Source organism: Oncorhynchus masou, unplaced genomic scaffold (assembly GCF_036934945.1).
Source record: "Oncorhynchus masou masou isolate Uvic2021 unplaced genomic scaffold, UVic_Omas_1.1 unplaced_scaffold_992, whole genome shotgun sequence".
NCBI lineage: Eukaryota > Metazoa > Chordata > Actinopteri > Salmoniformes > Salmonidae > Oncorhynchus > Oncorhynchus masou.
The window spans coordinates 145,272-171,886 of record NW_027016440.1 but is presented as its reverse complement, the minus strand read 5'-3'; the positions used below and the strand labels follow the sequence as shown (position 1 = coordinate 171,886).

Sequence of the window (26,615 nt, the reverse complement as noted above, 5' to 3'; positions counted from 1 at the left end):
GTGTCTTGAGGCTTAGGTCGTACCTGCAGAAATGTAATATGTTGGATCAAAATTTCTGTGGAGAAAATACCTCTTCAGGTTCCTCACCTTTTTCTCCTTGTCTCATGAGGAGCCTCTGAAACCCCATGGCACGTGATCTTATCATTGCAATTGTCTGGTATCACCATGATAATGTATGAAATATAATGGGATGAATGTGGTGATTACACTTTTTCAGGTTTTTCATTTATGCCTTTGTAGCAGAATCTGTCAAATCCTGAAACAAGTTCATAATTTATTCATATGAATGTTTGTCGACTATACCCCCATTTAAAAAAATATATAATTTGCATTGAATTTCGTTCTGTGACTATGCAATTAATATGATGCCAATGTATTCAAGGTATCAGAAGTCAGACACCAAGTAATTGTGTAGCATATAATTCCAACTTCAATTTCCCTGATGGCCTTTGAACAATATTTTCTTCGTCTGGAAAAACAATTGCTGTTGTTTTATGTTGGGTTTCATCTTCCTTTTCTTCTTCATAGTAAACACCCATTATTCTTATTCCTCCGTTTGGTGGTGTTGCTAATAGGCTAACATACAACTTTAGTGATTGCGGTAAAGTCGTTCAGTAAGTACAGACAAAAATATGCCCTCTGACATTATGTGCTAGTCTGGGTACCAGTCTTTTGAGTTAACATTCCACTCCTTGCCACAAGACAAATGACAGGAGAGGCAATGAGTGGAATGTAATAAATAGCTGAACAGAGACCGCAAACAGGCTAATTATGTGCCAACGGTCATTGTTAATTCACATTAATTGGAAAGATGCCGTTTTCCAGAGTTAAATAATATATTTATATATATATATATATATATCTTAACAATTAAATAACGAAATCGGCCTGACAAATAGGCAAAAAAAAAAACGGAATTAAAATAAATGCTCTCGGCTCATGCGTCAAGATGCGACTAATTATAAATAAAGAATAGTTTTGGTTACAATCACTAACCTACTGTTGTGAATATAGTTTAGACTAATGTTTTAAGCCACCAATTTACTCATTGGGAAATAAAATAATTAACATTTGGTTATTAGATTACTTTAGACTATTTGTCTAATAAATTCCACCATTCCCTTTTGGCAACTGTGTGAAAATGTATATTTGTCCTATTGAGACATTCTGTAATCGAAAAAGTATCAGTAACAACGCTACAATTAACGAAATGTAATCTACACATTAGTTGTAGGCTACGGAATGTCCTTCAAATTGGTAACTATAGAAATCAAGAGACCGGTTAGTTTAAACTCCACAGAAATCAAACGAGGCGAAATGATGTAAATGAATGACTTTATAGTTGATTGTTGAAGGTAAGAGAATAGTTCTGAATAATGATTGTTTGTGAAAACCTGTAAAAAGCGAAGGCTTTTTGTTGACTGTAATACATGTCCATAGGGTTGCGCTGTTTTCACGTCATATGAATGGCACTCGCAAATGCTACCACTATTTCGTTGCCCTCTGACTCTCTTGGATATTCATTCTTCTAATACAAGTGTCAACATAGCCAATGACAAGCATCGTCAACTAGGTTGGTTGGTGGCCGACTTTCTTATGGTGATGGACTGTCAAACTACTGAACGTATGTTAGACGTATAACTACTGACCAGTACGGTAGACCTTTAACTACTGACAGTATGGTAGACCTGTAACTACTGACCGTACGGTAGACCTATAACTACTGACCGTACGGTAGACGTATAACTACTGACCGTACGGTAGACCTTTAACTACTGACAGTATGGTAGACCTGTAACTACTGACCGTACGGTAGACCTATAACTACTGACCGTACGGTAGACCTATAACTATTGAACGTATGGTAGACCTTTAACTACTGACCGTACGGTAGACCTATAACTATTAAACGTATGGTAGACCGTACGGTAGACCTATAACTACTGACTGTACGGTAGACCTATAACTATTAAACGTATGGTAGACCGTACGGTAGACCTTTAACTACTGACCGTATGGTTGACCTATAACTACTGACAGTATGGTAGACCTTTAAAACTACTGACCGTATGGTAGACCTACCATACGGTCAGTAGAACGTCTTGACTGTAATTCATTGCTGCATGTTTGGTATTTTGATTGATATGTTGGCTTGGATGTTTTATTGATATGCAATATTGTTGACTACAAAACGTGTTATGCCCCTGACAAAAAGAGGAATATTTCATAACAACGTGAACAACGTTATAATTAAATATTATTTAAACTTACAAGTCAAAGGAAAATAATATATGTCATGCACTCACAGAAACTATAGGCCAGCAGGCCTAGTTACAGAATACCTGTGGCCGCGACCAATTTACTACAGTCATTTAATATGCCACCAACACAGAGGAATGTTCGTTTGTACAGACGTTATGTACGCCGATGCCTAACACCTTATATATAGACTATCTAGGTATCAGTTGCAAGCCTATAAACGTGTTGGCAATCAGAACGCTGTTTTTATAGTCGATGAACAAAATATTTTTAACACATGGCGTTTATGTAGGCCCTGGGTCTGTCTTGTGAAAATGTTATACTATTTTATCAGGCTATACTGCAAAGAATATGCCTATACCCTATACATGTGAATTAAGTATATTATAGTTTGTGTCTCTGTGTGTGTGTCTCTGTGTGTGTGTCTCTGTGTGTGTGTGTGTGTGTGTGTGTGTGTGTGTGTGTGTGTGTGTGTGTGTGTGTGTGTGTGTGTGTGTGTGTGTGTGTGTGTGTGTGTGTGTGTGTGTGTGTGTGTGTGGTGAGAATCCGTGAGAATCCTTGAGATACATTCTCTCGATTACACTAATTCACTAATCGCTCGCGCATCTTTTTTCCTCAACAAGATTAGAGAAACACATGTAATCTGCCTCGGGTTAGTTAATAGGAAGTAAGTGAAACCAACATTACATTTACGACACTCATTTGATTGCTATAGTCTTGATATAGGATTTGATTTGAATTATGTTAGTCATTTCATCTTAAATACTGCATGAGTTTCAGGCGTATGTATGCACGTCGAGGAGGACATTATAACGCGGTTACGCACAAGTCAAACGATATAAATTTTTGTTCTGTTTAAATACCAGAACATTCAGGTTAAGCGTTTGACTGTAGTCTACATGGTGTGTCAGAATGATCTCTTGAAAGTTCACAATTGAGAGGAGACAGATTGCACCCCGATATTGTGATCGATCGGCCAACGTCAATTGTTGCCATTCCAGATATGTTTGAATCACCTGCTCAAAAGGGAGGAGCTGAATTTTGATTAGCATGAAAGCCGTCCATGTGCAACGTTACAAAGGCCAATGACTGATGTTGAATGGATATACAGTATAAGAGCTTCTGATCCTTCCTCCTTTATATCGTAATAGCATCTGATACCTCCTCTCTCGCACCCTGTCAAATGAAGTCTCCGTTACCTCCCTGTCTCGTATCATCTATAGCATAACCAACGGTCCGATATGTGGTTACCTTGCTGCTTCCACTATTCGTTGAGCCCATCTATGGCTCCGGTAGTAAAGGCAAAGTAAAAACATTCTAACTTCATATCCTCTGCAAAGCAAGGAATAAATGAACAAACGTGGAATCTTGAGTTGTGCTGCCTGTCGTCCATCCCCTCGAGCGCTTTATAGGCGGTTCAATCTCCGACAGTGAGGTCTCTCTCTCTCTCTCTACCCCCTTCACACACAAACAAACACCCAAGCAAGCACACAGAGCGTATTTCCTGTATCTGCCGTATCTATCGTCCTCTCGCTTTCGCTCTGTCAAGCTGCTTTGCTGTCACACTCAAGTAGAGCGCGGAGAAGAACCATCGAGCTCCGAGTGACGGATATCCGACTTCTGCTCCCCGAAACATCCCCAGTCCAGTCCTGGATTCAATACTTATCATCAATGGACAGAGCTTTCTACCCAACCAGGCGAGGGACAGACACCACGTAAACAGTGAGTACAACCTGTTCACATACCCTTGTTATTATGAGCCGCATCTTTACAGCCAGCTTGAGCCTCCTTTACCAACATTACAAACACAAATACACGTATTAGGCGTCAGTTTATAACGGTGATAATAACAGTCCAAGGCCAAATTATAATAGTAATAGTAATATTTTAAAGGATACAAATGCGATTCATTAATGATCGATAATATTAGGCCCAATACAAGGTACATTTCATGAATGTATCAACAATGTTCTGGTCGTGCGTCTAGCCCGAATAATTGGCTATTAAAAATAATAGCCTAAATGGGTGAAGAATAAAAATTATGAGCAAGGTGTCAATGTTTTGGCGATAATTTATCGTAAATAATGCTCTATCACTAGGTTACCATATAATAACTATTATTATCTATGATAATAATATTTGGTCTGGGTTATATTATCTCATATTTAGATGTTTCATGTAGTTTAACACTTTTAGATTTCAGATAAAAATAAATGTCGATTATACATTCCACATTAACAATAAAGTCTATCAACAGCTTTACTACTGACAATTATTATAATTATAATAACTATTATACTTTTATAATTCTACTTGAGGAGTGTGCACGTTCTGATTAAATCATTACGCAAAACAAAGACGAGCTCACTGTGTTGAATGCTAAATACACTTAGCACGGGTTAGTATCAGGTAGAGCCTATATCAATTTGCAATTTTCCATGCGAATTCATTTAGGACAATTTATCACATTGCGTACCTAGCTATCCGACTTGCATTATTTTAGTGAAATTAGTTTCGTTTTGGAGTTTGAAAATGTAGTGCTACTGACTTATTACTCTTCTTTTAGAGCTTTATTTCAACTTTACATTTGAAGTAAAAATGTCCCGAGGCAAACCATTGGCTATAGGTCTAGCCTATAGACTTACTTTTTGATTGAGACGTTGACGTATCAATACTTTTCCATGTGTATATTCTCAACTGCATTTAAATGTTTTATCGGAAAGAAGTCACGGGTCAAATTTAGGAATTTTAGCGCGTTTGAATGTTCATATGTTGAAGAAAAACGAATGAGCAACCGGACTGAGCAAGCTGTCTTGAACCATAAGGTGAATAAATAATCACCCTACCCTGCATAAATCTCTACAACCTTTCATTTAAAAAATGTCAGCTAAAATGTAGCATTTATAAGCTGGCTTAATGAGTGGACAGGGCACATTTTTTTGCTCAAACGTTTTTACAGCGAGAGAAAGAGCAGCGTTGCTCTCAGCAAGACGAAGCCTATTGTCCCCAAAAATGTCAACAGCAGTAATTTAGTGGTTCCATCAAAATGCCGGTTTCATTTGGATAAACTTGGTTTCACTGCAGTATGCCAAGTGGAGAGAAATAAGTTGCACCGACAGCTTTCTGTCCATGTCTCTCTCCCAAAATAAAACACTTCAGGTCTTGACTATTTTTAAAAAATGACTGAATGAAATGCCCCCTTACCATTTTCCTATTTTAACGTTATTTGATTCTATGTAATACAGTACATGCAAAAGCTAGGCCTCTTACCATGGGTGTGTCTCCCTCATTAAGCATACAGTTAAATGGTTCATTCAAATAAAATCCTATTTTTATTCATCACATGCTTCATAAACAATAGGTGTAAACTAACAGTGAAACGCTTACTTAAGGCCCTTCCCAACAATGCAGAGAACAAAAAAATAGACAAATAATAGAAAAGTAAAAGATGTAATAAGACTGTAAGTAATAATAAATTCACAATGAGTAATGATAACTTCAGTACATTCCCAAAGTATTCAGACCCCTTGATTTGTCCACATTTTGTTACATTACAGCCTTATTCTAAAATGGATTAAATTGTTTCCCCCCGCATCAATCTACACACAATACCACACGATGACAAAACAAAAACAGGGTTTTGTACATTTTTGCAAATGTACAAAAAAAACCTACGGAAATATGACATTTATATAAATACTCAGACCCTTTACTCAGTACTTTGTTGAAGCACCTTTGGCTGCGATTACAGCCTTGAGTTGTCTTGGATATGATGCTACAAGCTTGGCACAGCTGTTTTCAGGTCTCTCCAGAGATGTTCGATCGGGTTCAAGCCCGGGCTCTGGATGGGCCACTCAAGAACATCAGGGACTCCTGCGTTGTCACTCCCGCGTTGTCTTGGCTGTGTGCGTAGAGTCTTTGTGCTTAGAGGTCCTGAGCTTCTCTGGAGCAGGTTTTCATCAAGGATCTCTTTGTACTTTGCTCCGTTCATCTTTGCCTCGATCCTGACAAGTCTCCCAGTCCCTGCCGCTGAAAGACATCCCCAAAGCATGATGCTGCCAGCAGCATTTAAAAACATTTTTTTTAACCTTTATTTAACTAGGCAAGTCAGTTAAGAACAAATTCTTATTTTCAATGACAGCCTAGGAACAGTGGGTTAACTACCTTTCGGTTATCTTGTCCAACACTCTAACCACTAGGCTACCCTGCCGTCCCACCATGCTTCACCGTAAGGATTGTACCAGGTTTCCTCGAGAATTGACACTTGGCATCCAGGCCAAACAGTTTAATCTTGGTTTCATCAGACCATGGTCTGAGAGACCTTTAGGTGCCTTTAGGCTGTCATGTGCCTTTTACTGAGGAGTGGCTTCCGTCTGGCCACTCTAACATAAATGCCTGATTGGTGGTGTGCTGCAGAGATGGTTGTCCTTCTGGAAGGTTCTCCCATCTCCAGAGAGGAACTCTGGAGCTCTGTCAGAGTGACCATCGGGTCCTTGGTCACCTCCCTGACCAAGGCCCTTCTCCCCCGATTTCTCAGTTTGGCGGGGCTGCCGGCTCTAGGAAGAGTCTTGGTGGTTCCAAATTTCTTCCATTTAAGAATGTTGGAGGCCACAGTGTTCTTGGGGATCTTCACTGCTGCAGACATCTTTTGGTACACTTCCCCAGATGTGTGTCTTTACACAATCCTGTCTCAGAGCTCTACAGCCAATTCCTTCCACCTTATGGCTTGGTTTTTGCCCTGACATGCACTGTCAACTGTGGGGCCTTATATAGACAGGTGTGTGCCTTTCCAAATCATGTTCAATCAATTGAATGTTTCACAGGTGGACTCCAATCAAGTTGTAGAAACATCTCAAGGAGGATCAATGGAAACAGGATGCACCTGAGCTCAATTTCGAGTGTCATGGCAAAGGGTCTGAATACTTCTGTAAATAAGGTATTTCTGGTTTTAATAAATGAGCAAAAATGAGCAAAAACCTGTTTTTACTTTGTCATTATGGGTATTGCGTGTAGACTGATGAGAAAAATGTTTTATTTAATCAATTTTAGAATAAGGCTGTTACGTAACAAAATGTGGAAAAGGAAATGGGTTGTAATACTTTCTGAATGTGTAACGGATGTGAAGGGCTAGCTTAGTTAGCGGTGCGCGCTAAATAGCGTTTCAATCGGTGACGTCACTTGCTCTGAGACCTTGAAGTAGTAGTTCCCCTTGCTCTGCAAGGGCCGCGGCTTTTGTGGATCGATGGGTAACGATGCTTCGTGGGTGTCAGTTGTTGATGTGTGCATAGGGTCCCTGGTTCGCGCCCGGGTGGGCAAGGGGACGGTTTAAAGTTATACTGTTACAAATGCACAGTATACACAAGGGGTTGTTGTTCTGGCACCACACTGCCAGGTCTCTGACCTCCTCCCTATAGGCTGTCTCATCGTCGTTGGTAATCAGGCATACCACCGTCATGTTGTCGGCAAACTTAATGATGGTGTTGGAGTCATGCGCGGCCACGTAGTCATGGGTGAACAGAGTAAATGAGGGGACTAAGCACCCACCCCTGAGGGCCCCTGTGTTGAGGGTCAGTGTGGCGGATGTGCTGTTGCCTATCCTCACCGACTCTGGGCAGCCCGTCAGGATGTCCAGTTTCAGAAGGAGGTGTTCTGTGCCAGGGTCCTTAGCTTTGTGATGAGCTTGGAGGGCACTATGGTATTGAACGCTGAGCTGTAGTCAACAACAGCATTCTTACATGGGTGTTCCTCTTGTCCAGGTGGGAAAGGGTAGTGTAAGAATGCAATAGAGATTGCATCATCTGGGGCCTCCCAAGTGGGGCTGCGGTCTAAGGCACTGCTAGAGGTGTCACCACAGACCTGGGTTTGATCCCAGGCCTTGATCGGGAGTCCCATAGTGCGGCTTACAATTGACCAGGGGGGCTTTACTTAACTCATTTCGCTCTAGCAACTTTTTGTGGCAGGCCGGGCACCTGCAGGCTGACCTTGGTCATCAGTTGAATGGTGTTTCCTCCGACACATTGGTGTGGCTGGTTTTAGCGTTAAGCGGGCGGGTGTTAAGAAGCGCGGTTTGGTGGGACATGTTTCGGAGGACACTCGACCTTCGCCTCTGGAGCCCGTTGGGGAGTTGCAGAGATGAGACAATATCAAAATTGGGGTGAAAAAAAGGCACAAAAAAATGACATTGCGTCATCTGTGGATCTGTTGGGGAGTTGCAGAGATGAGACAATATGACATTGCGTCATCTGTGGATCTGTTGGGGCAGTATATGAATTGGAATGGGTCCAGGGTGAGTGTGATTATGGTGTTGATGTGAGCCATGACCAACCTTTCAAAGCATTTCATGAATACAGATGTGAGTGCTTTGGAGCGATAGTCATTTAGACAGGTTACCTTGGCATTCTTAGGCACAGGGACTATGGTGGGCTGCTTGAAACATGTAGGTATTACAGACTGGGTCAGGCGGAGGTTCAAATGTCTGTGACGACACTTGCCAGCTGGTCAGTGCACGCTTTGAGTACACGTCTTGGTAATCTGTCTGGCCCTGCGGCCTTGTGAATGTTAACCTGTTTAAAGGTTTTGCTCACATCGGTTACGGAGAGCATTATCACACAGTCGTACTGAACAGCTGGTGCTCTAATGCATGGTTCAGTGTTGCTTGCCTCGAAGCGAACATAGAAGGCATATAGCTCGTCTGGTATGCTCGTGTCACTAGGCAGCTCACAGCTGGGTTTCCCTTTGTAATCTGGGATAGTTTGCTAGCCCTGCCACATCCAACGAGTGCCAGAGCTGGCGTAGTACTGTACGATTCGATCTTACTCCTGTATTGACACTCTGCCAGTGTGATGGTTCGTCGGAGGTCGTAGCGGGATTTCTTATAAGCGTCTGGATTAGTGTCCCACTCCTTGAAAGCGGCGCACTAGCCTTTAGCTCAGTGTGGATGTTGGCTGTAATCCATGCCTTCTGGTTGGGATAAACTTATTAATGAAGCCGATGACTGGTGTGGTAAAATCCTGAATGTTATCGGATGAATCCCAGAACATATTCCAGTCTGTACAAGTGAAACAGTCCTGTGGTTTAGCATCCGCTTTATCGGGCCACTTCACACTGGTACTTCCTGTTTGAGTTTTTACTTGTCAGCATGAAACAGTAGGATAGAGGTATGGTCAGATTTGCCAAATGGAGAAAGATGGAGAGCCCTGTATGCATTTCTGTGTTTTGAGTAAAGGTGATCTAGAATTTTGTCAACCCTAGTTGTACAGGTGACATGCTGGTAAAAGTGTGGTAAAACAGATTTCAGTTTCCCTGCATTAAAATGACCGGCCACTAGGAGCACCGCTTCTGAATGTGCATTTTCTTGTTTGCTTATGGCGCTATACAGCTCGTTGAGTGTGGTCTTAGTGCCAGCATTGGTTTGTGGTTGTAAATAGACAGCTATGAAAAAATATAGATGAAAACTCTCTTGGGAAATAGTGTAGTTTACAGCTTATTCTGAGGTATTTTAACTCAGGCGAGAAAAAACTCAAGACTTCCTTAACATTAGAGATCACACACCATCTGCTGTTAACACAGGGACACAGGTGGAAGCTTTTAGTTTTCAGAATGAATGGACATAGGCGGGCAGTAGGCCTAGTTAATAAAAACATGGTGTGGTAGGTTTGATTAAATTCCATCAATTGGAATTTGGCTCCATGTTTAAGTTAAAGTTTGAGTTGAAACAAGTTAGTGAGTGTAGTATACTGTAGTGAGTGTAGTATAATGTCGTGAGTGTAGTATACTGTAATGAGTGTAGTATAATGTAGTGAGTGTAGTATACTGTAGTGAGTCTAGTATGCTCTAGTGAGTGTAGTATACTGTAATGAGTGTAGTATACTGTAGTGAGTGTAGTATACTGTAGAGAGTGTAGTATACTGTATTGAGTGTAGTATACTGTAGTAGAGTGTAGTATACTGTAGTGAGTGTAGTATACTGTAGTGATTGTAGTATACTGTAGTATACTGTAGTGAGTGTAGTATACTGTAGTGAGTGTAGTTGCTCTAGTGAGTGTATTATACTGTAATGAGTGTAGTATATTGTAGTGAGTGTAGTATACTGTAGAGAGTGTAGTATACTGTAGTAAGTGTAGTATACTGTAGAGAGTGTAGTATAACGTAGTGAGTGTAGTATACTGCAGTGAGTGTAGTTGCTCCAGTGTGTGTAGTATACTGCAGTGAGTGTAGTTGCTCCAGTGTGTAGTATACTGTAATGAGTGTAGTATACTGTAGTGAGTGTAGTTGCTCCAGTGTGTGTAGTATACTGTAATGAGTGTAGTATACTGTAGTGAGTGTAGTTGCTCCAGTGTGTGTAGTATACTGTAATGAGTGTAGTATACTGTAGTGATTGTAGTTGCTCCAGTGAGTGTAGTATACTGTAGTGAGTGTAGTTGCTCCAGTGAGTGTAGTATACTGCAGTGAGTGTAGTTGCTCCACGGTGTGGTCTCTATGTGTCTGTACAGTCTCCCAGTGTTGTATGCTTGAGGTGCTTTCTGTGTGTCTGTATGTGTATGTTTATATTGAGAATGCATGGCCTTCATGAGGCCAGGGTCAGAGTTGAAGTCTGGTTCAAACCGGAACCTTTTTGTGACTGGAGCAGTTCATTTTTTAAACATTTTTAATACGATATTGTCGAGGTGGCATCAGATTAGAGGCATGGCTTATTTGAGGCGTGGCTTCCAGATTTTCTGGTCACTTGTTAACATAAATGTCATTCCTGTTCATCATGTTAATTTTGTACACAGCTAATTATAATGTTCCTTGAATATTTATGCATGTTACATATTCTAATATAATAATAATATTAACATGGCTGATGACATACAGTAATAAAGTGGCAACTATTCCAACTTTGGAATTTGCATATAGGCTCTTGAGAAAGTCATACACCTCGTTGAGCCTCATTGAAGCCTAAAAACGGTTCGTGTTCAACCTTAACATGTGACGGTAATACAACAGAACAGATGAACAACAATGACATTTACTCTAACGGGGACCATAAAAGATCTATCTTAAAGCCACGCCCCTACTAAGCCACACCTCCACTACAGGGTGTCATTAAAGGGTCCTCCAAGAACCCCTCAACTAACCGAATGCGCAAATCAAATCAAATCAAATGTATTTATACAGCCCTTCGTACATCAGCTGATATCTCAAAGTGCTGTACAGAAACCCAGCCTAAAACCCCAAACAGCAAGCAATGCAGGTGTAGAAGCACGGTGGCTAGGAAAAACTCCCTAGAAAGGCCAAAACCTAGGAAGAAACCTAGAGAGGAACCAGGCTATGTGGGATATGAAGCATTGACTAGAAATGGTTCCTTGGAGGATCTCCAACGTTCCTCAAGTCACTGATTCTAAGAGCGTACAGCATAATCTTTATTATTGTTATTATCATTATTATTATTATTGGTTATTATCATTATCGTTGTTATTATTATTGGTTATTATCATTATCGTTGTTATTATTATTGTTATTATCATTATCATTGTTATTATTATTGGTTATTATCATTATTGTTATTGTTATTATTGTTATTATCATTATCGTTGTTATTATTATTGTTATTATCATTATTCTTATTATTGTTATTTATTCTTATTATTGTTATTATCATTATCGTTGTTATTATTATTGTTATTATCATTATTCTTATTCTTATTATTGTTATTATCATTATTCTTGTTCTTATTATTGTTATTATTATTATTTATTTATTTTATTTATTTTATTTATTTTATTTATTTTATTTAACCTTTATTTAACCAGGAAGGGCTCATTGAGATTTAAAATCTCTTTTTCAAAAGCGTGCTGGCCAAGATAGGCAGCACCAAGTCATTACAAAAATTACAGACAAACAACATGAAAAACTACAAGTAATCTAGTAAAAACCATAGAATTCACAAGAGTATAACAAAATCAAAAACAGCAAATTAAAAACATTGACAGGTCAGGGATTCAGTCTCAAGATCATTCATCAATGATTTAAAAGCACCAATCGGAACCAGTTCTTCCAGCTTAAAAGTATTTTGTAAGGCGTTCCAAGACGATGGTGCAGAGTACATAAAAGCCCTTTTACCAAATTCAGTTCAGACATTTGGAACAGTTAGCAGGATAAAGTCCAGCGAACGAAGAGAGTTCCCACCACATTTCTGAGCAATAAAAATGCCCAAATAAAAAGGTAGTAAACCCAAAATGTCTTTGTAAATAAAAGTATACCAGTGCCTGAGCCTACGAGTGACTAGAGAAGGCCAGCCAACCCTGGTATACAAAGTGCAGTGGTGCGTAAGGGTTTGGCAGTTTAAAATAAATCTCAAAGTGCCATGGTAAAGAGTGTCAATTGGTCTCAATTGTTATTGTTGTTATCATTATTATTATTATTATTGTCATTATTGTTATTATTATTATCATTATTATCTTTAATAACAACAAGAAGAGGAAGGAACAACACCTAATAGACACTTGAAAATAAGAAATAGAAACATATATCATGTTAAATCTGTTAAAACCCCTTTTCTATATGGTCCTTTTCATCACCAGACCATAAACATCACGTCGTGGTGCATTGTTCACTTCTCATCAGTGACATCAGTCATATATGTCAACAGTCTCAATGACCGAGTGGCTGTAGACAGTCTCAGAGAGCAGGTTGACGGCGTTGATATACGGAGAGATGGACTGTCAACTCCGTCAAGCCTAATGCGTTGAGGACGTTCCATCATCCTCCTCTTGGAATATTCAGACATACTTCTCTCAATGAGGGGTTTGTATAAGGCAACTCTTTTGTACAGGACTTTTTGGTTTGGTTACTCAGCCCCTGGATGCATTCCAAATGGCACCCTATACCCTATAGTGTACTAGGTTTGACCAGAGCCTATATAGGGAATAGAGTGCCATTTGTGACAGCCCTTGTTCTGATCAAGTCGTGTGGATTATAGCTGGAGGGCACTGCTGTGTGTTGTCATCAGATGTTATCAAGAGGAGTAATGTACTGAGAGACATCCATCCATTCAATCAGTCTGACAACTGGCCACTGGACAAACTCACAGGACTGGTGTGATGAGAGGAGAAGTGAAGAGCTGTGAACACTAAAGTGTGTGTGTGTGTGTCAGAGAGAGAGAGAGAGAGAGACCTATGTTGGCAGGGGTAGAGGACACCCAACACATATCCTTCCCCTTCATACATGTCTGGTAATAATTTCTCCCTGTTAATGACTCTGGGTGCAGAGATGACGGGGGGCGGGGCGGAGGGAGGTGTTTAATCCTGTGCCTGTCTTTCCCAAATCCCATAGACGTGTTTATCAGAAGCAGATCTGCAATGCCTCGGGGGGATCGAGTGTTTAGTCAATAGCTGTTCAGATTTATAAGCTTTTAATTACACAATGCTCTCCAATCAGGCCAAGCTCTCCCATAATATATGGTCCCATAGCATGATGTCTGCTTCTGGACCAGAGAGGGAGAGACCCGGGGATCTGGTCCCATAGCATGATGTCTGGTTCTGGACCAGAGAGATCTGGGGATCTGGTCCCATAGCATGATGTCTGCTTCTGGACCAGAGAGGGAGAGACCCGGGGATCTGGTCCCATAGCATGATGTCTGGTTCTGGACCAGAGAGGGAGAGACCAGGGATCTGGTCCCATAGCATGATGTCTGGCATGATGTCATAGCATGATGTCTGGTTCTGGACCAGAGAGGGAGAGACCAGAGAGGGAGAGGGGATCTGGTCCCATAGCATGATGTCTGGTTCTGGACCAGAGAGGGAGAGACCAGGGATCTGGTCCCATAGCATGATGTCTGGTTCTGGACCAGAGAGGGAGAGACCAGGGATCTGGTCCCATAGCATGATGTCTGGTTCTGGACCAGAGAGGGATCTGGAGCATGATGTCTGGTTCTGGACCAGAGAGGGAGAGAGGGATCTGGTCCCATAGCATGATGTCTGGTTCTGGACCAGAGAGGGAGAGACCAGGGATCTGGTCCCATAGCATGATGTCTGGTTCTGGACCAGAGAGGGAGAGAGGGATCTGGTCCCATAGCATGATGTCTGGTTCTGGACCGGGGATCTGGTCCCATAGCATGATGTCTGGTTCTGGACCAGAGAGGGAGATGACCAGGGATCTGGTCCCATAGCATGATGTCTGGTTCTGGACCAGAGGGATCTGGTAGAGACCAGAGGGGGGTCATGATGTGGTTCTGGACCAGGGAGAGACCAGGGATCTGGTCCCATAGCATGATGTCTGGTTCTGGACCAGAGGGGTCAGGGATCTGGTCCCATAGCATGAGTTCAGGTCATCATGATAGTTCTGGACCAGAGAGGGAGAGACCAGGGATCTGGTCCCATAGCATGATGTCTGGTTCTGGACCAGAGAGGGAGAGACCAGGGATCTGGTCCCATAGCATGATGTCTGTGAACAGGGATGGCATGATGTCTGGTTTAGACCGCTGACTGTTCAGGTCAACATGGTAGTGTGAACATGGTATCTAGACCGCTGCCTCAGATCACCCAGGTCCCTATGATATGTTGTGGCTGGATCTGGTCCCATCACTGTTCTCAGGCCTAGGATGCCTCAGCTATGCAGTCCTATGGGGAAAGAAAGAAAGTGACTGGTCTTTCCCATTAAACTGAGGGAGAGGCAGCTCCCCAGTTCTTCCGTATTACAATATTCTGAGTTTGTGTTGGAAGGCTCATGATGTCTTTTAAAGGCTGTTATTAATTTGGCATGTGCGTTTTATTGTCATCGTGTGATGCTTTTAGGTCCCAGAATGGGTTAATTATCATGCCAGGGGAAACCACAGATCTGGTGAAACAAACACATCAGATTGCATGACAGATAGCCCCTTTACATCTAGAGGGTGGTGGCAGACTGCAGTTCAGAGAGGGAGAGAACCCATGTCTCCTGCACACCATGAGACTGTGTTAGCCCGCTGAGCTGAAGCCAGATAGGCTAGTCTGGGGATCTGGTCCCCATGATGTTCAAACCCTATTGTCCTGCCGGCCACGAGACTGTGTTAGCCCGCTGAGCTGAAGCCAGATAGGCATAGTCTGGACCAGAGAGGGAAAGGGGGTTCAAACCCTATTGTTCTTCCGGCAGAGAGGAGAGACCACGAGACTGTGTTAGCCCGCTGAGCTGGACCAGAGGGAAGCCAGATAGGCAAGCAGTCTGAGGGTTCATACAACCCTGGACCAGAGGGGAGTGGAGACCAGGGATTGTCCTGCCGGCCACGAGACTGTGTTAGCCCGCTGAGCTGAAGCCAGATAGGCTAGTCTGGGGGTTGGAACCCATGTCTCCTGCACACCATGAGACTGTGTTAGCCCGCTGAGCTGAAGCCAGATAGGCTAGTCTGGGGGTTCAAACCCTATTGTCCTGCACACCATGAGACTGTGTTAGCCTGAGCAGAAGCCAGCTGAGCTGAAGCCAGATAGGCTAGTCTGGGGGTCTGAGGGTTCGAACCCTATTGTCCTGCCGTCAGCCACGAGACTGTGTTAGCCCGCTGAGCTGAAGCCAGATAGGCTAGTCTGGGGTTGGAACCCATGTCTCCTGCACACCATGAGACTGTGTTAGCCCGCTGAGCTGAAGCCAGATAGGCTAGTCTGGGGGTTCAAACCCTATTGTCCTGCACACCATGAGACTGTGTTAGCCCGCTGAGCAGAAGCCAGATAGGCAGCAGACTGCTCCTGCTTCTATAATAGTTGTGTGACAGTCTGGGGGTTCAAACTGAGATTGTCCTGCCTGAGATGTAAATTGACAGGCCAGGAGACTGTGTTAGCCCGGTGAGCTGAAAGATGACTGAGTCATTGACAGCCAATGGATGACTGAGATGTCATTGATCTCAGAGATTTGTTTGTTCCTCCAGGTTCCAAAACACCATGAGATTTGTTGTGTCCTGAGCTGTAAATTGACAGAGGCAGAATTGACAGGCCTACCTAGCATACTTTACCTCAGTAAAGTTCTTGCCTTGGAGCATGAGATTTGGTTGTGTAATGACGAGATGACGGTTACCTAGCATGAAGTAGATGACTGAGATGTAAATTGACAGGACGGATTTTGCTCATGAATTGGGAACCTTTATGTCTTGAAAGTAGTGTGTCAAGTTGTAGCCTGTTGTTATAAATAACTTTCCTGAAAAGCCAACTATCACCCCCTAGATTAGTGGCATAGCCTTTTGGTTCAAACCGTAGACCTGGCTGTACATACTGCATCATGTCTGGCGGCAGGTAGCCTCGTGGTTAGAGTGTTGGGCCAGTAACTGAAAAGTTGTTGGTTCAAATCCCAGAGGTGAAAAAAAATAATCTGTTGATGTAGATGACTGAGCAAGACACGCATAAGATTTGCTGTGTAGATGACTGAGATGACTGCCTCCTGTAAATCACTGACAGGCCCGCATGATAAGAGATGTCTGCCTAAATGACTGTGTAGATGACTGAGATGTACATTGACAGGCCTACCTAGCATGAGATTTGGTTGTGTAGATGACTGAGATGTAAATTGACAGGCCTACCTAGCATGAGATTTGCATGAGATTTGTGTAGATGACTGAGATGTAAATTGACAGGCCTACCTAGCATGAGATTTGCTGTGTAGATGACTGAGATGTAAATTGACAGGCCTACCTAGCATGAGATGATTGATTTGAGATTTGCTGTGTAGATGACTGAGATGTAAATTGACAGGCCTACCTAGCATGAGATTTGCTGTGTAGATGACTGAGATGTAAATTGACAGGCCTACCTAGCATGAGATTTGCTGTGTAGAAGACTATAGAGTCTGATAGCAGTCAGTAACATTATTTACAGTAAAGAGCCTGGTGATTTCCACCAGATGCTGGGTTGCTGTTTGTTTGTTGTGGTCTGCTTTTTCTGCTCTCGTCATCTGTAAATAAAAAGTAATGTCTTCAGTATGGGAGGGTGGATGGGTACAGGGAGGAAATGACCACAGTCCTCACGCCTCCAACACAACATGAACGCATGAAGCGGCCATCTCAGTGTGATGAGTTTGATACAAAAGAAGGGTTTCATTTCAAAATGCTATTGATCTTTTTTTCAGAAATGTTGAGAAATTAGCTTTTATTGTTTAAAGAAATGATGAAACAGATTGGTGTTTTTTCACTATCTCATATTGGCATGGGGTTGTTCAACAGACATGTGTGTGTTTTAAATCTATCACTTGAATGTTTCATTTCAGAGAGACAAATAATGAACTTGCTTTGCTAAATGCTACAATATCCACCTGACTCTCAGAGTTAGTACTACTGATTTTACAGTGAAATGTAACCCTTTCTTTTACATTTGTGACATCAATATATTGTTTTACAATAATAATTAAACACAGTCATATGAGATCTGTATGTAAAACATTTACATTTGACATTTTAGTCATTTAGCATATGCTCTTATCCAGAGTGACAGTAAGTAGGTGCATTCATCTTAAGACAGCTTGGTGACACAACCACATACAGTATCACAGTCAAATGAACAGGATACAAACATTCCATTCCACCTAAACAACAGATATATATAGCACAATGGAACCAATGGAATCGTCCCAAAAGTGCAAATCAATTGACCCAATGCCTCTGTCTCTTTTCAAAACGCTCAACATATCTGAAAGAAAACAGATAGTATTTAAACCCTGATCTGATTTGAAGGAAGTCTCCACAATGTCAACACCAGTAAGATGTAGATAGTTGCCTGTAGACTTTTACTACATAAACTAAGTTTAGCAGAGGGTACACTGATCCTAGTTCAGTGCCTATGTTAAAGGGTAACTTCGTCCTAAAGAACAAATGCCTCCTCTATTTTCTTTTCCCTCTCGCTCGCTCTCTCTCCCTCTCTCTCTCTGTCTCTCTCTCTGTCTCTCTCTCTCTCTCTCTCTCTCTCTGTCTCTCTCTGTCTCTCTCTCTGTCTCTCTCTCTGTCTCTCTCTCTCTCTCTCTGTCTCTCTCTCTCACTCTCTCTGTCTTGCTCGCTCTCTCTCCCTCTCTTTCTCTTCTCTCTCTCGCACTCTCTGTCTCGCTCTCTCTCTCTGTCTCTCTCTCTCTCCTGTCTGCAGGTCCGTACGCTCTGTTGGGAGTCCCTCCTGGAGGTTGGAGGGGGATGGAGCGTTGTGGTACTGAGAGCCCCTGTCTGCGGGACAGTCCCGAGCAGAGAGGGGACAGCCCGGACACCTGCGCCCCCCCACCGGGCAAGATGAGCCGTCTGGAGGGCAACGGGAGCCCCACGTGTCCACGCACGCGCCTCAACGGCACCCCGTTACGGCCCCTCGGAGGTAGGGGAACACACAGTGGAACACATACACAAGCAGACACACACACACACACACACACAGTCTTGCGCAGCTAACCTTGTGGGGACATACAATTCAGTACCATTCAAAGTCCTATTTTCCCTAACCCTTAACCCTAACCTTAACCCTAACACTAACCCTAACCTTAACCCTAACCTTAACCCTAATTCTAACCTTAACCCTAACCATAAACCTAATTCTAACCTTAACCCTAATCATAAACCTAATTCTAACCCTAACACTAACCCTAACCTTGACCATAACCCAACCATAAACCTAATTCTAACCTTAACCCTAACCATAAACCTAATTCTAACCCCAACACTAATTCTAACCTTAACCTTAACCCTAACCATAAACCTAATTCTAACCCCAACACTAATTCTAACCTTAACCTTAACCCTAACCATAAACCTAATTCTAACCCTAACACTAATTCTAACCTTAACCTTAACCCTAACCATAAACCTAATTCTAACCCCAACACTAATTCTAACCTTAACCCTAAACCCCCCAGAAATAGCATTTTACCTTGTGGGGACCAAACAAAATGTCCCCAGTTGGTCAAATACTAGTTAAACACGTCCACTCACACACAGACACACAGACTCACAGACACACGGACAGACAGACACACGGACAGACAGACAGACAGACACACGGACAGACAGACAGACAGACAGACAGACAGACAGACAGACAGACAGAGAGAGACACATATTTCCCTCAGATTACACAGATCCACAAAGATTTCGAAAACAAACCTGCTTTTGATAAACTCCCATATCTACTGGGTGAAATACCACAGTGTGACATCACTGCAGCAAGATTTGTGACCTGTTGCCACAAGAAAAGGTCAACCACAAAAGAACATTGCAAATACAACCCATATTTATGTTTATTTATACTTCCCTTTTGTATTTTAACCATTTGTACATCGTTACAACACTGTATATTGACATAATATGACATTTGTAATGTCTTTATTCTTTTGAAACTTCTGTGAGTGTAATGTTTACTGTTATTGTTTATTATTAATTTATTGTTTATTTCACTTTTGTATATTATCTACCTCACTTGCTTTGGCAATGTTAACACGTTTCCCATGCCAATGAAGCCCCTTGAATTGAATTGAATTGAGAGAGAGTGAGTGAGTGAGAAAGAGAGAGAGAGAGAGACAGAGAGAGAGACAGAGACAGAGAGAGAGACAGAGAGAGACAGAGAGACAGACAGACAGACAGACAGACAGACAGACAGACAGACAGACAGACAGAAGAGAAGAGAAGAGAAGAGAAGAGAGGAGAAGAGAAGAGAAGAGAAGAGAGGAGAAGAGAAGAGAAGAGAAGAGAAGAGGAGAGAAGAGAAGAGAAGAGAAGAGAAGAGAAGAGAAGAGAAGAGAAGAGAAGAGAAGAGAAGAGAAGAGAAGAGAAGGATTCCTCCTCATAGCCATGGCTTTCTGCTAGTGTTAATGAGGGAACTGTCTTTGAACTGGGGGTAATCAGCCTCTCTGTTTAAAACCACAGCATGGCAGTGTGGAATGGGCCACACATAATATCCTAACACTATAGTCCAGAGAGCAGTTTATACATAGTGTATGTTCACTTGTCGGGACATACACACACACTTCCACTCCCGAGCTGAGTTATTGGGATATAGCGTGCCTGGTGAGACTTGGTTTCCTGGAGTTCATTTGTCGTTGTGCTGTCAGTAGCTTGATTGATTCCTCCAAATTACTACTCCTTAAGGATTAGCTGAGTATGATGGAGGGTTTCAGGCTTGGAATAGTCACAGTTTCATGACTAATGCAAATTATGAAATGATTCACTGGTCTCTTTTTCTATCTGTGAAAGACATCAGAATGATGTCCTTAATTTGTTATGAGTGGTTCAGAAAATGACTTTATGCAAGACATTGATATGTGCTGTGTGTGAGTGCTTAGCAGTTAAGAGCGTTGGGACAATGACCGAAAGGTCACTGGTTCAAATCCCAGAGTAGACCAAGTTATGAATCTGTCGATGTGCCCTTCAGCAAGGTACTTAGCCCTAAGTGTCTGCTAAATGATGGTAAGTTAGTGAGTAATAACTGAGCTAATCTTCTAGCCCTCCCTCTGTGTTCATATCAAGCCCAGGTTGTATTGGATTCATCATTTCTGTCTTACTGTAATGGAGAAGGTTGTTTAATGTCACTCAGTCTCTCTCTCTCTCTCTCTCTCTCTCTCTCTCTCTCTCTCTCTCTCTCCCTGTCTCGCTCTCTCTCCCTCCCCTCCTGTCTCCCCCGTCTCTTTCTCGCTCTCCCCCCTCCTCCTCGCTCTCTCTCTCTCTCGCTCTCCCCCCTCCTCTCTCTCTCTCTCTCTCCCCCTCCTCCTCTCTCTCTCTTGCTCCCCCCTCCTCCTCCCTCTCTCTCTCTCTCTCTCTCTCTCTCTCTCTCTCTCTCTCTCTCTCTCTCCCTCTCCCTCTCTCTCTCTCCCCCCCTCTCTCTCTCTCTCTCTCTCTCTCTCTCTCTCTCTCTCTCTCTCTCTCTCTCTCTCTCTCTCTCTCTCTCCAGGTCTGATGATCCCTGTGTACTGTGTAGTGGAGCAGGCAGATGGGGTCGTGTCTGGGGGTGTGGTCTCTGACAGGGATGGGCATGGTGACAGACATGCTGAGTTTGTATTGGTTCGTAAGGACATCCTCTTCACCCAGCTGGTGGAGACAGCCCTTGTGGCCCTGGGCTACTCCCACAACTCAGCCGTGCAGGCGAGAGGTGAGTTAGATAGGACAGGAGTGTGTGTGCGAGAGTGTGTGTGTGTGTGTGTGGTGTGTGTGTGTGTTTGGGTAGGTGTGTGTGTGTGTGTGTGTGTGTGTGTGTGTGTGTGTGTGTGTGTGTGTGCGTGTGCGTGTGCGTGTGCGTGTGCGTGTGCGTGTGCGTGTGGGTAAGTGTATGTGTGTGTTTGGGTGGGTGTGTGCCTGTGAGAGGGTCAGAGGGTCAGAGGGTCAAAGAATTATCCTTTCTGAAAGAGCTGATCACAAATGTCATGTGTTTATCACTCAATCTGCTACTGGCAATATTACAAAACACACTTCATTTTGTAATTCAGTGATGAGAACCTATGATACTTGGTCGTGTAATCTGGAACAAAAGGAACGCAATGTGACCTAAACATGTGACCTAAAGCAAGAAAGGTCACACCGAGGCTGCTTCCAACCCTCCACAACAGTAAAACAGTCACACCCTCCACGAGGCTGCTTCACACCAGGCTGCTTCCCCCCACAACAGTAAAACAGTCACACCGAGGCTGCTTCCAACCCTCCACAACAGTAAAACAGTCACACCGAGGCTGCTTCCAACCCTCCACAACAGTAAAACAGTCACAACGAGGCTGCTTCCAACCCCCCACAACAGTAAAACAGTCACACCGAGGCTGCTTCCAACCCCCCACAACAGTAAAACAGTCACACCGAGGCTGTTTCCAACCCTCCACAACAGTAAAACAGTCACACCGAGGCTGCTTCCAACCCTCCGCAACAGTAAAACAGTCACACCGAGGCTGCTTCCAACCCTCCACAACAGTAAAACAGTCACACCGAGGCTGTTTCCAACAGTAAAACAGTCACACCGAGGCTGTTTCCAACAGTAAAAGAGTCACACCGAGGCTGTTTCCAACAGTAAAACAGTCACACCGAGGCTGTTTCCAACAGTAAAACAGTCACACCACATAAGGCCAAACATTGCTACAGGACAGAATAAATATAGACCAATGACTGAAATAAATACCTTGCCGGTCAACCCCAAAGACGACGACAGACCAAACAACAGAGACACACAAAGAAAGGCAGAAAAACCGCTCCACATTCCAACCCCGTAAACGCAGGCCCTAAACCTGGCAACGCCCTCGACTCAATCCTCCAAAATGGATACGTTTTGAAATAAGCTTTTATGTTAAATGATTCAATTCTGGCTGAAATGTTTCATTTTTTCCCTCAGTGTAAACAAAAGGACACAGAGAATGTTGTATTGTATCTCCCTGAGTTGTGTACCTCATAACCGATCCAGTTGTAGTTTGAAACTCTCCACAAGGCACCACTGTCTTTCTTTAGTTAGGCATTTTGTGGTAATTAAAGGGAGATATTGTTTATTTAGATGATACGATTTTAAACGGGCATATAGACAAAGGACAGGCTGTCTATTTTGGGTTGTCTTTTTTGGAAGTGTGACAGAGCTGGTCGGCAGGTCATTTCAACATGTGGAATTGAACTGGTCACACACACACACACACACACACACACACACACACACACACACACACACACACACACACACACACACACACACACACACACACACACACACACACACACACACACACACACACACACACACACACACTATTGCAGATGGAGGATGGAAGGCCGGGGCTATCTGTGTTTGATTCCCCTGATCCTAATGTGATTAGCCCTGTTTAGGTTAGCTGTTCCAGCCCTGGTCTTGAGGAAGGACAGGGGAATGTGTCTGTGTACACATCTTAGGATGCATTTCAGAGGCAGAGGGAGAGAGAGGGTGGGGGGTGGTCTCCTTGTCAGATGCAGAGGGAGAGAGAGGGTGGGGGGCAGGGGGTCTCATTGTCAGATGCAGAGGGTGAGAGAGGGTGGGGGGTAGGGGGGTCTCATTGTCAGACACAGGGTTGAGAGAGGGTGGGGGGTCTCATTGTCAGATGCAGAGGGAGAGAGAGGGTGGGGGGTCTCATTGTCAGATGCAGATGCAGAGGGAGAGAGAGGGTGGGGGGTGGTCTCATTGTCAGATGCAGAGGGAGAGAGAGGGTGGGGGGGTCTTGCCCCTTGAATTGAATTGAATTGAGAGAGGGTGGGGGGGTCTCATTGTCAAATGCAGAGGGAGAGAGAGGGGGATCTCATTGTCAGATGCAGAGGGAGAGAGAGGGTGGGGGGTCTCATTGTCAGATGCAGAGGGAGAGAGAGGGTGGGGGGTTCTCATTGTCAGATGCAGAGGGAGAGAGAGGGTGGGGGGTCTCAGGGTGGGGGGTCTCATTGTCAGATGCAGAGGGAGAGAGAGGGTGGGGGGGTCTCATTGTCAGATGCAGAGGGAGAGAGAGGGTGGGGGGTCTCATTGTCAGATGCAGAGAGAGAGAGAGGGGGAGGGGTCTCATTGTCAGATGCAGAGGGAGAGAGAGGGTGGGGGGTCTCATTGTCAGATGCAGAGGGAGAGAGAGGGAGGGGGGGTCTCATTGTCAGATGCAGAGGGAGAGAGAGGGAGGGAGAGGGGGGGGTCTCATTGTCAGATGCAGAGGGAGAGAGAGGGTGGGGGGGTCTCATTGTCAGATGCAGAGGGAGAGAGAGGGGGGGGGTCTCATTGTCAGATGCAGAGGGAGAGAGAGGGTGGGGGGTCACATTGTCAGATGCAGAGGGAGAGAGAGGGTGGGGGGTCTCATTGTCAGATGCAGAGGGAGAGAGAGGGTGGGGGGGTCTCATTGTCAGATGCAGAGGGAGAGAGAGGGTGGGGGGTCTCATTGTCAGATGCAGAGGGAGAGAGAGGGTGGGGGGTCTCATTGTCAGATGCAGAGGGAGAGAGGGGGGGTCTCATTGTCAGATGCAGAGGGAGAGAGAGGGGGGGGTCTCATTGTCAGATGCAGAGGGAGAGAGAGGGTGGGGGGGTGGTCTCATTGTCAGATGCAGAGGGAGAGAGAGGGGCGGGGTCTCATTGTCAGATGCAGAGGGAGAGGGGGGGTCTCATTGTCAGATGCAGAGGGAGAGAGAGGGTGGGGGGTCTCATTGTCAGATGCAGAGGGAGAGAGAGGGGGGGGGTCTCATTGTCAGATGCAGAGGGAGTGAGAGGGGGGAGGGTCTCATTGTCAGATGCAGAGGAGAGAGAGTGGGGGGGTCTCATTGTCAGATGCAGAGGGAGAGAGAGCGGCAGGGGGGGTCTCATTGTCAGATGCAGAGGGAGAGAGAGGGGGGGTCTCATTGTCAGATGCAGAGGGAGAGAGAGGGTGGGGGGTCTCATTGTCAGGTGCAGAGGGAGAGAGAGGGTGGGGGGGGTCTCATTGTCAGGTGCAGAGGGAGAGAGAGGGTGGGGGGTCTCATTGTCAGAGAGTGAGAGAGAGGGGGGGGGGGTCTCATTGTCAGATGCAGAGGGAGAGAGAGGTATGGGGGTCTCATTGTCAGATGCAGAGGGAGAGAGAGGGTGGGGGGGGTCTCATTGTCAGATGCAGAGGGAGAGAGAGGGTGGGGGGGGTCTCATTGTCAGATGCAGAGGGAGAGAGAGGGTGGGGGGGTCTCATTGTCAGATGCAGAGGGAGAGAGAGGGTGGGGGGTCTCATTGTCAGATGCAGAGGGAGAGAGAGGGTGGGGGGGTCTCATTGTCAGATGCAGAGGGAGAGAGAGGGTGGGGGGTCTCATTGTCAGATGCAGAGGGAGAGAGAGGGTGGGGGGGGTCTCATTGTCAGATGCAGAGGGAGAGAGAGGGTGGGGGGGTCTCATTGTCAGATGCAGAGGGAGAGAGAGGGGAGGGGTCTCACATGAAAGTCTATGTCCTGATGCCCATTTCTAGTCATCCCTTATTTCCTAGCACTCACCTGTCCAGAGATATCTTTCAAAGCTCTCTACATGATGTATATCTATGAACTCACTTGTCTTTAGATCCAGAGATATCTCTCAGAGCTCTCCACATGATGTATATCTATGAACTCACCTGTCTTTAGATCCAGAGATATCTCTCAGAGCTCTCTATATGATGTATATCTATGAACTCACCTGTCTTTACATCCAGAGATATCTCTCAGAGCTCTCTATATGATGTATATCTATGAACTCACCTGTCTTTCCATCCAGAGATATCTCTCAGAGCTCTCTATGTGATGTATATCTATGAACTCACCTGTCTTTAGATCCAGAGATATCTCTCAGAGCTCTCTATATGATGTATATCTATGAACTCACCTGTCTTTAGATCCAGAGATATCTCTCAGAGCTCTCTATATGATGTATATCTATGAACTCACCTGTCTTTACATCCAGAGATATCTCTCAGAGCTCTCTATTTGATGTATGTCTATGAACTCACCTGTCTTTAGATCCAGAGATATCTCTCAGAGCTCTCTATATGATGTATATCTATGAACTCACCTGTCTTTACATCCAGAGAAATCTCTCAGAGCTCACTATATGATGTATATCTATGAACTCACCTGTCTTTACATCCAGAGATATCTCTCAGAGCTCTCTATATGATGTATATCTATGAACTCACCTTTCTTTAGATCCAGAGATATCTCTCAGAGCTCTCTATATGATGTATATCTATGAACTCACCTGTCTTTACATCCAGAGATATCTCTCAGAGCTCTCTATATGATGTATATCTATGAACTCACCTGTCTTTAGATGCAGAGATATCTCTCAGAGCTCTCTATATGATGTATATCTATGAACTCACCTGTCTTTACATCCAGAGATATCTCTCAGAGCTCTCTATATGATGTATATCTATGAACTCACCTGTCTTTAGATCCAGAGATATCTCTCAGAGCTCTCTATATGATGTATATCTATGAACTCACCTGTCTTTAGATGCAGAGATATCTCTCAGAGCTCTCTATATGATGTATATCTATGAACTCACCTGTCTTTAGATGCAGAGATATCTCTCAGAGCTCTCTATATGATGTATATCTATGAACTCACCTGTCTTTACATCCAGAGATATCTCTCAGAGCTCTCTATATGATGTATATCTATGAACTCACCTGTCTTCAGATCCAGAGATATCTATTTGTGTTAATTAAACAATCATTCATTTGAATAGGGTGGTATTAATTGGCGTGTGATGCAATGTCCAGCCTTGACCTGTCCTGTCCATCAGTGATGCTGTCTCTTGCACGTGTATCCCTGCTATAAAAGGCTTTGCTGGGTCTCTGTGTTTCTTCTCCAGGCTCATAAGGGTTGATAGATGTGGGGAATCAGGTCGGTTCCTCTTCCCCAGGCTGATAATGCATTAATAGATAACACTCTTTATCTCTTTATCTCAATCTTTATCTCTCATTGTTAAACCAAGAGTTTTACA

At 43.8% G+C, this 26,615-nt stretch overlaps 1 pseudogene; it reads left to right on the top strand.

Annotated features, from left to right (window-relative positions):
* The first annotated feature begins 3,838 nt into the window (after positions 1 to 3,838).
* LOC135538623 (DNA-binding protein SATB2-like) overlaps positions 3,839 to 26,615 on the top strand; it is a 49,573-nt pseudogene continuing 26,796 nt past the window's right edge.